The sequence below is a fragment of the Monodelphis domestica genome, chromosome 4 (genome assembly GCF_027887165.1).
Source record: "Monodelphis domestica isolate mMonDom1 chromosome 4, mMonDom1.pri, whole genome shotgun sequence".
Taxonomy (NCBI): Eukaryota; Metazoa; Chordata; class Mammalia; order Didelphimorphia; family Didelphidae; genus Monodelphis; species Monodelphis domestica.
The window spans coordinates 450,281,411-450,292,209 of NC_077230.1; the positions used below are offsets into that span (position 1 = coordinate 450,281,411).

Here is a 10,799-nt window from a genome sequence, read left to right on the forward strand (position 1 = left end):
TTATTCTGGTCAGGGAAGAGATGGTTAGTCAGTCCTTGATCTCTGCTCCCTTCTCCCTGATGAGAGAAGCAGAGATGAATCCTTTTTCAGGCCCTTCCTATCTCCTTCCTGGAAGGGAAGTTGTACCTTAGGATCTGACCCTTTCTAAAGTTGTTGGTCTTTCTTGCCTATTAACCATTTTCGCTAGTTAGTCAACTTCAAACCGTTAAAACAATTTTCTTACTTTTTTAGGTCAGAACCAATATAATTACCCAGAGATCCACAGGATCCTATGTGTATATACAGCTGGATGTGTAATAAAACATTTATAAAACTCAAACTTTAACAATTTTAGTCTTAAATCAGGAGAATAATTCACATAGTGACAACTATGTGACAACAAGCATGAACAACTTTGAAAGAAGGATGTGGGGTTGAGAGGGAAGGGAATAAGCATTTGTTCAGTACCTACTATGTGCCAGGTGCTTTACAAATATTATTTCATTAGATCCTCACAACTATCTTATCACCAATAAGCAAGATTTGAACTCAGGTCTTTGCAACTCCAATCTGAGAGTTCTTTCCCACTGAGCTGTCTTTAAGGAATTCTACTTGAAACAATGACCAACCACAAATCCAAAGGCATCATGAGGAAACATGGTATCTACCTCCAGATAGAGGGCTTATGGACTTATTATGGAGAATTATGTGAGTTTTTTCCTTTGTTTTTCTCTCCTTTTCTTTTCATATACATAACTAATATGGGGATTTGTTTTGCTTGACTATATATATTTAGAATGCTTTTTTTTTTTTGCTTTCTCAATGGCTGAAGAAGGGGAAGGTAGGAGAAAGTGAATTCAGACCTAAAAATAAAATGAATTTGAATTAGAAAGAATTTTAAAGTGATTTTAGAAAATGTGAATTAATCAAATTCCCCAAATGCATGAGAATGGCAATGTGTATGGAAACGAATCCCAATAAGTTTGCTACATACAGAAACCACAATTAATAAAGACACATGACAGACTGAAAATGAATGGCTAGAGTAAAATTTACTGATTCAGGAAACTCCCCAAAAGCAAGAGTTACAATCATGAAATCAGACAATTGAAACAATTAACAACTAAACAAAAATGTTTTAAATTTAAAACAATGTCAAAAAGTAACAGAAATTTGCATTTTGCTTAGTTGCAACATAGACATTGAAACAATATCATTAGATTAATATGTACACACATATATTTTATTGCTGTCAAATGATATAGAATCTATAATGATAAACAAAAGATACTCAAATTACAAAAAGATATAGATAGCAAAATATAATTTTATGCTAATTTAATGTTCTTCTTTCAGAGGTAGATAAATGATAAACAGAATGATAAACCAAAAAAAAAAAGAGAGAAAGAAGAACATCATAGAGCTGATCAGTTTGTTGAAAAATTTCAATGAAAGGGCTCCTGAATGGTAATATCTGAGGACATAGAAATTTCTCAGCAACAGCAAAAATTAACCATGAACAACAACATAAGAAATCATAAATAAATGTAATAAGTATAAAATTTAATAACATCTCTTTTCATTTCCCTCTTATCTTTGTATTATTGTAATTTCCCCTTAGAAAGTGCGATATTGTATGTACATCTAATAAGAGATCTTTAGAAATATAAGTTGGTTATGTAAAATGATTCACTGGGGAGACTAGACATGTAAATCTGGGACATTTCAACATGGTTGTTTCCCAAAGAATCACAGGGGGGATTGTTTAGATAGAATCCATTTCTCTTCCCCACAGCTTGTCCCTACCTTACTGTGTGGCTGGATGTCACATGAACACTCCAAACAGAGGTCACAGGTGAAAAGCCCTAAGAACACTACCTGGAACTGAAGGTTATGGGTCTGGGTTCAAGAGAAAGGATAAAAATGTGGGGCAAGACATACCCACTCTCTCTATTCCCTTGGAGTCAGCTGGGTGGGACCATGACTGAGAGCCAGGCAGTGGTCAGTTGGGTTAAATTAGGCTTTAATCTGCTTTTTCTATCTTTAGTGATTATTAATAAAACTCTATGGAAAATAAGAACCTGGAATTTATCATTATTGATATTAATTTACATTTTTACATAAGGTAGAAATATTAACTATGCCCTTTATCCATAATAATAAAGTAAAAAATACAATTCAGAGAACATAAGAAAAAGGCACATAATTAAATGAAACACTCAGTAATGATATCCTGAATAATGAGAAGGTGAAAGAAAATGCTGTAGAAATAATAAATGTTTAAGAGAATCACAACAATAAGACAATAGACCAAAATAGACCAAATATAGCTAAAGCAGGACACAGAAAAAGGCACTGAAGACATACCCAACAATTACTCTGTAGATGTTTTTCTCCAGGCAGAATGTAAACTTGCCAGCAGGGACTCTTTTTATTTATTCTGTATATCCTCAGGACCTAACTTCTATGTGCCAGGTATTGGTAAGCTTAAGAAATATGTGTAATTGTGTGCGTATTTGTTTTGAGAGAGAAAGGGAGAGGGACTGTTTGGCCAAGAATAATCTTTGACCTGGAAAGGACAGAGCAAATGTGGCTAACAGTGAATTCATGGATAGGGATATAGTAAGGGTGCACCTCTATGCTCTTGATGAGTGCAAATCAGGTCCAAAAGGGTAAATGTTTCTTCATTTTCACAAAAGGCAATTGAGTGGATTCTGTAAGCTAGAAGAGAGAAAGATTGCCATTGATTTCTGGCAAAATTCCAGAATGTATGATTGGCTAGATGGATGGCTAGAGAACTTCTGGGAAAGACAACAGTAAACACAAAAAGCCAACAAGGCTTCATCCAGCACCAAGCATGCCAAGGAAACCTCATTTTTCTTGCCCGGTAGGCTGTCGATGGTATTCCTGTTCATGTGGGACATGTAAATCTTGAAATTTCTCAGACTTGTGAATGTTAAAAATTTCCACATTGAGGAATGCTCCATTGGAACAAATTCCCTACTGGGAAACATTCCCCATTTTGATGTGAAAACTCGCCAGGATCAGAAATGGGAGGACCTCTACTCCACCCGTACTTAAGACTGTTTTAGGGGAGAAAACTCCTTGCTAAACAATGAAAGTATTTGGACCCATGCTTATAATAAGGCAAGGAGTTCTTTGAGCCATGCCTGTTTTTTAGAATTGATACAATGGGATGATAGGTACCTAAAAGGGTCGGGCAAGTTTTCTCTTAATGAGATTAGTTGACTCAGCTGTGTTTTCACTGGTTCAGACTTACTGAGGAGATTAGTCGACTTATCAGGAATTCAGATGGGAAAACATCTACAGTGATTGGTAGATGTAAGGACTTAGGGGAGGTGACATAGGAGAAAAACCCCTATATAAGAAAAGCAGAATCTCTTGAGAAAAAAATCCTTTTGGAGGATCTCTGATGAGGATCGCTTGGGAAAAATCTCTTGAGAGAGGCTCTGGAGAAGGGAAGCTCTTGGAGGACAATCTCAAAGGAGGTCTCGCTGGAGCTCCTCTGAGGGCTCTGTCCCTCTGGAGGCTCTGGAGAGAGGCCCTTTGGAACAGTATCTGGCTGGAAGGCTCTTTAAGGAGGACTCTGGCTGGAACTCTCTCTGGTGAAGTCAGCTGAGATGGAGCTGGCCTGGTGTCACTAGAATCCTTGCTTAGACAGACCTTGGGGTGAGTGTTAAAAGACTGACTGACTGATCTCTCTTAAGACTCAGGTCTAGGCCATGTTGGCTTAAGGCCCTTCATACTTATTTCCTTTTTCTCTCTTTTCTTTAATTCCACATTTGTATTAATTAAAATCTCTATAAAACCCAGTTGACTTGGGTATTTAAATAATTGGGAATATTTCCCTGGCGACCACCTTATATTTGATTTAAAAACCAAGACACTACCCCTCCCATAGCCGACACGCGGTTCCACTGGGTTTTACATGTGTCATTGATCAAGATTCATTTCCGTGTTGTTGATGGTGGAATTTTTTGGGTGTGATTGTTTAGCGTCTACATCCCCAATCATGTCCCCATTGACTCATGTGGTCAGGCAGTTGTTTTTCTTCTGTGTTTCTACTCCCACAGTTCTTCCTCTGGGTGTGGATAGTGTTCTTTCTCCTAAGGCCCTCAGGATTGTCCTGGATCATTGCATTGCTGCTGGTGGGGAGGTTCATTTCATTCAATTGTGCCACAGTGTGTTGGTCTCTGTGTACAATGTTCTCCTGGTTCTGCTCCTCTCGCTCTGCGTCAATTCCTGGAGGTTGTTCCAGTCCCCATGGAATTCCTCCAGTTTGTTGTTCCTTTGAGCACAATAGTTGAATCATTGCCTTCATGAATCTGAGAGGCTTTCAAATGGAAGAAGGATTAGGTCTTTTCTGTATGGCTCCTGAGGGGCAGAACTGGAAGCTATGGGTAGGAATTACACAAAGGCAGCTTCTGGTTTGATATCAGGAAAAACTTCCTAACAATCTGAACTTTCCACAAGTAGAATGGTCTTCCTTGGGATTTCCTGGGCTTCCCCTTTACCAGAGAGTTTAGATTACAAGCCCAGAGCTAGCGTGGATCTTTCTCCCTTTCAGTCTATATTAGGCTGTGTAGTAACAACAACAACAATGTTATTCTTCTTCTTAGCATTTATATAGAGCTTTAAGATTTTTAAAGCACTTTGTAAATATTATCTCATTTTTTTCCCTCACTACAACCTTGGGGAAGTAAGTGCTGTTATGATCCTCATTTTACAGATGTGGAAACTGAGTTATAGAGTAGTTAAATGTCATACAACTAGTATCTAAGGCCAAATTTGAATTCCTTTGTTTGTGACCCCCCCCCCCCATCCACTGCTCTAATCACCTTGCTGTTTCTACAGAGTATGTTATTCAGTAAATGTTTGTTGAATGAATGATGTCATTTTGTCCCAAGGGGGAAGAATTCTCATTCCCACAGTTGACCATGGCTTATCCAACTAAATTGAAATGAACTGCATCGAAGCAAATTGACTTAGGAAGGAAATAGCCATTTTTACCAGAGGTTAGTATTTCAAGCTCTGTAAACCCTAAAATGTCAACCCAGAGGGTTGAGCAGTTTAGAGCTTTTTTTTTCTGTCATGAATCCTTTGTTAATCTAGTAAGTCTGGGGACTCTTTTTTTAGAATAATATTTTTAAAAAATTATTAATAGAAAGAAATGCTCAATTTCTATTAAGGGTTAGTAATAACAGCAATATTTTTCCACACCCTGGAATCTAGCTATGAACCCATTGGTGGTCAATGGATTATAGGTTACAAACTCCTTTTTTTAGAAGGAAGCCTGACTTTGGCTTGCTACAGCAAGACTGGCTAGTGGGGCTATACTATTATTGGGTTTGTACCCCAAAGAGATAAGAAGGTTGCACAAAAATATTCATAGCTGCGCTCTTTGTGGTGGCAAAAAATTGGAAAATGAGGGAATGCCCTTCAATTGGGGAATGGCTGAGCAAATTGTGGTATGTGTTGGTGATGGAATACTATTGTGCTCAAAGGAATAATAAAGTGGAGGAATTCCATGGGGACTGGAACAACCTCCAGGAAGTGATGCAGAGTGAGAGGAGCAGAACCAGGAGAACATTGTATACAGAGACCGATACACTGTGGCACAGTCAAATGTAGTGGACTTCTCCATTGGTGGCGGTGCAGTGATCCAGGATAATCCTGGGGGACTTATGAGAAAGAATGATATCTGCATTAGGAGAAAGAGCTGTGGGAGTAGAGATGCAGAGGAAAAACATATGGTTTATCATGTGGTTCAATGGATATGTGATTTGGGGTTTCAGTTTTAAAAGATCACTCTGTTATAATATGAATAATATGGAAATAGGTTTTGAGCAATAATACATGTATAACACAGTGGAAAAAAAAACCAAGACACTGTAGTGAAACATATTTCTGCGGTCAAATTTACTCACCCTCTCTTATATCTATCACAATTTATATCTTCCACCATTTTAACTCACTACAGTTTACAACATCACTCTTTTAACTGTTACAGTTTAAGGCCTTCAACCATTTAAAATCTAACAGACATGAGCTAGTTAACTATGATCTCCCTCTGAATTCTGAGATTCAATGATCCCAGAGATGTGGCAAGCAGGAGAAAACATTTTTTTTTATTTCCTCATGCACTAAATAAGGGGTTTAGACCACATTACTTGTAAGATATCTTCCAACTTTCATTATTTGCAGACTCTATATCATCCATGAGAATAATTAGAGTCTTCTGGGGCGGGGGAATGAATGACAAGGTCCCTGGAGGAGGCAGGGTTGTCACAAAAGATCAAGGAAAGAAAAAGGTCCACACAATGAGAAGACAGGTGGCATTTCAGCTGAGAAGGGACTCAAACTCACCTGGGACCTGATGGCAAAGCACCCAGAAACCATTCCCTCTTCCTCTTCCCGAGGAAGGGCAGAATCTTCAGAAAGAAGACCTGTAGGACAAGAAAGAAGTCATGAAGAGCCATCCTGTCTTGAAACTTCCAAACTCACCAGAGAGGAACCCATCATATCATTATATATTTTTCTATATAGTATACATGCATAACAATAATTTCTATAGAATAAAGAGTCAAAGGGAGGCCAGGATTATTCCCCGATTCAGATAAATAAGTGACACTGACTACTGTAGTGACCATAGCAAGTTCCAAGGGATGGAGGTCTGATCTGATAACTAGAAAACATGGGTCCAATTCATATCTCAATATCTTATGAACTATGTGATGTTCTCAGGATTCAGATCAATTTTCTGTGACTCAGTCACACCTTCATTTAATGATGAAAAATATTTCCACTCTCCTCCCTACTTCCCAGGAAATGTGGGGATTAAATATCTGCTGAATCCTCTGGAGCAAGACATAAGCCACCAGTTAAGAGACTGCATGGACTGATAGAAACAGTACAATATTGTATTCAAGGGCTCCTAAGTTCTGATACTAACTCTGTTCTCTTGTCTAACTTTCTTTTCTGCTTTGAAGAAAGATGTGCTCTTCTTCCTGCTTTCTACATTCTAGACCTTCTCTCTATTCTTCACCCATAACATTCTCCTCCAGTCTTCATCCTTTTATGCTTTTTTCTCTATTATTTTTTAATTTCCTTTAGATAATTTTCAATGACAGTTAATGACAAGAAAGGTCTCATTACTGTAACATTTTATTTATTATTATATTATTTTAAATATAATTTATTTTATTTATTTATATTTTATTTTTTGTAGTTATTTATTATCTTATAATTATAATAGAATCATAATTATCTTATTATAATTTTAATAAATTCATTTTAATTTCTATACAATTAAATATAATATTTTAAATATAACAAATAAACAGACAATGCCACTAGCACTTGCAATCTTCTGATCATATTTTATATGCCTCCAATTCAGTTCTTCCTGAGTGTCTCCTGTGCCACTCATCCCTGCTAGAGTCCTCCTCCCTTCTATATAACTCCTATGTATTTATTGGCACTTATTTCATATACATTTATTCTGTTTGTACTTATTTTCGTATTTTTTTATAACATATAGAATTGACAATTTTTTTCTGACATTTTGCAATTCAGGTTCTCTTCCTCCCTCCCCCTGTCAGGAAATGGTCTGATATAGGACTTTCATGCCTTTCATATTGCTCATGCCATGACAGAAGACACATATTACCCAGACAATAAAAAACTTATGAAGGAAATAAAGTGGAAGATGGCATCGGCACATACTTAAAAAAAAAAAAAAACCCTTACCTTCTGTCTTAGAATCAAGAGTGGTAAGGGCCAGGTAGTGGGGGTTAAATGACTTGCCCAGGGTCACACAGCTTGGAAGTGATCAAGGTCACATTTGAACCCAAGACCCCCTGTCTCTAGATCTGGCTCTCAATCCACTGAGACACCTAGCTGCTCCTGCCATATCTTTTGAGTTGATTTTATTCGCATTATCATGGTCATTGTTCATATTGTTCTCTTATTTCTCCTTACTTTAACCTTCCTAAATTTAAGCACAAATATCAAGATTCTCCAAATGTTTCTTTTTTCTTTTTTTGTTTTAGGTTATTTAATTTCAAAGATTTTCCAAATTTTTCTGAAAGTATTCTATGTACTGTGGGAAGAGAAACACAAAAGTAAAACAACTGCTTGATCACATGTGTCGATGGGGATATGATTGGGGATGTAAACTCTAAATGATCACTAGTATAAATGTTAATAATATGGAAAGAGATCTTGACCAATGACACATGTAAAACCCAGTGGAGTTGTGCATCAGCTACAGGAGGGGTTTTGGGGGGAGTGGAGGGAAAGAACAGGAATCTTGTAACCATGGAAAAATATTCTCAATTAATTAAATCAAAATTTCAAAATTTCAAAAATTTCAAAAAAAATTAATCCTAAAGCTGTTCAGATCCTTTGATCATTTATTAATGAAAGCTGATGAGTTGTCTCTGTGGAGAAAATGTAAGTAAACTCTTTAAGAATAAGGGTCCCTGGGGGCAGCTGGGTAGCTCAGTGGATTGAGAGCCAGGCCTAGAGATGGGAGGTCCTAGGTTCAAATCTGGCCTCAGACACTTCCCAGCTGTGTGACCCTGGGCAAGTCACTTGACCCCCATTGCCTAGCCCTTACCACTCTTCTGCCTTGGAGCCAATACACAGTATTGACTCCAAGACAGAAGGTAAGGGTTTAAATAAAAAAAAAAAAGAATAATCGTCCTTAGGGGAATTGGGGTAGCTCAGTGGACTGAGAGCCAGAGAAGGAAGGTCCTAGGTTCAAAACTGGCCAGAGAAACTTCACAACTGTGTGACTCTGAGCAAGTCACTTAACCCCCATTGCTTAACCCTTACCACTCTTCTGCCTTGGAAGCAATACTTTGATTTGAATCAATATTTATTCTAAGTAAAAGTTAAAAAAAAAAAGGCTTACTTCTTTTTGACTCAGCCTCAGCTTTTTGAGGATCAACCTCAATATTCACATTGGCCACATGGGGAAAAACATTTTTTCTCATCTCCTTACTCATAGACTCTTGTGAGGAAAGGATATGCTAATAGACATGGAAGCTTTTTGACAAGTGAAATGTCAATGATGCAGACCCAAGAGAAATGGAGCAAGATAGACCTGGAGGGAGATGTCCACAGAACAGCCCCAAGATTCAGGACTTGGACTTTTCTGCTCAATATTTTTATCCATGATCTGGATTGAATACAGATGACTCATTTGCTAAATTTCTGGATCACATGTAGCTGAGAAGAGAGAGCTGATGCTTTCAGAAAAAGGGGAAATGAGAGGAAGATACATCCATCCTTATGGATCTATTTTCTTCCACTACACTGCTTTAGACAAATTCTATCGTTCCCTTGAAGTCCATTCCCCACCCTATTTCATATCATTCTCTTTTCCTTTCTTAAGGATCAGTTTTTTCTATCCAGAACCGTTTCTGCTTCAATGTTTCCATGACAGCCTACACTTGCCCAAGTCATTTAAGTCCTCTGAGCTGGAGTCAGAAATTGCTCCAGCCCCAAAGCTCCGGAACTGGCTCCGTCCTGTCAGTTTCTGTCCATGCAATGAAAGTTCACAGGTCAGCAATGTCTCAGATTAGGTCCTAAACACCCCTATGATAATTTCACACACACACCCTTTTTTTGGGGGGGGGGGTAGGTGTGAGATGATACCTCCGGGTTTTAATTTGAACTTCTTTAATCAATAATGATTTAGAGCATTTTCCATCTGGCTGCATATATAGCTTTGATTTCTTAATCTAAAGCTGTGCGAATCCTTTGATCATTTAGTAATGAAAGCCTATTGCTGGTGCCCAATTACAATGCAGCCTCCTATTTTTTACGGTCTTTGCCTTGGAGGTGGAAATAAATGTTCAAGGCGGTCATTAACTCCCAGACCAAACCAAGAGCCTGAAGAGCAAAGCCCTAGAGCAGAGATCCACTAGAGCCATGGCCATAGTTGTACTTGGGCAAGGATGGACAGACTTAAATGGAGTTACTCTGGGTCTTCTTTCGCAGTTACAGATCACGAGCCCCACGCAATGCAGGAGATTGTCCACAGAGGCTGAAAAAAGCCGCCCCGAGTGGTCCAGCGTCTCTACACTCGGGGAGGCTGGCTTTCTAACATGACACATATCATGCTAGATCTATGCAGGGGTAAGAGCTCCGGGGGACGGTTCTGCCCTGGCACAGCATCTGAAAACCTACGGGCAAGGGCAGGGACGCAGCTAGTCTGTGTAGACATATGGGCGTCAATAGGGGAGGCGAACAGAGAAGACTGAGGATGTGGGTAAACGGAGAGAGCGCTCTGCAGCTAGCTACATGGGCGTGTGTATCTCTCCCCCCCTCTATAAATCCGTAGCCACACACACTCACATGCACGCACGCACACAGGCACACGCACACGCGAAAAATTGGTGAAAAGAGTCCCTGCGCGTGTCATTAACTCATTCCTAAACTCACCTGCCGACGTCTCCCGCAGACAAAGGAGAACGGCATCGAGCGCAACGTACCAAGGAACTACTATTCCCAGAATCCTTTGGGTCCGAGAGACTAAGTGCTGGCGGGGACTTGTGGGACCCCTGGGACCTGACACATTGGAAAGAGGATCGAAATGTCTCTGCAAATACAGGTACTGCCTCAAAGGACTCTGGGAAATGTAGTTCGGAGGTCACTGCCCAGGAGCTTTGGCTGTCATTCCTTCCCTTCACCATCGTAAAGATCATAGGGATCGCCATACAGAAGAGGGGCCGGTCATAGGAACAAAACTCAATCCCGTATTAGGTCTTGGGGAAGGCCCACATACATTT

At 39.0% G+C, this 10,799-nt stretch overlaps 1 long non-coding RNA gene across 1 annotated transcript; it reads right to left on the reverse strand.

The window, feature by feature from the left end:
- Window positions 1-1,012: 1,012 nt before the first annotated feature.
- Window positions 1,013-10,511, reverse strand: LOC130454049 (uncharacterized). Its single transcript, XR_008911721.1, has 3 exons — window positions 10,453-10,511; window positions 6,367-6,446; window positions 1,013-4,333 (listed from the first exon to the last, which is right to left on the reverse strand). It is a non-coding gene; the product is annotated as an uncharacterized LOC130454049 (long non-coding RNA).
- Window positions 10,512-10,799: the final 288 nt, after the last annotated feature.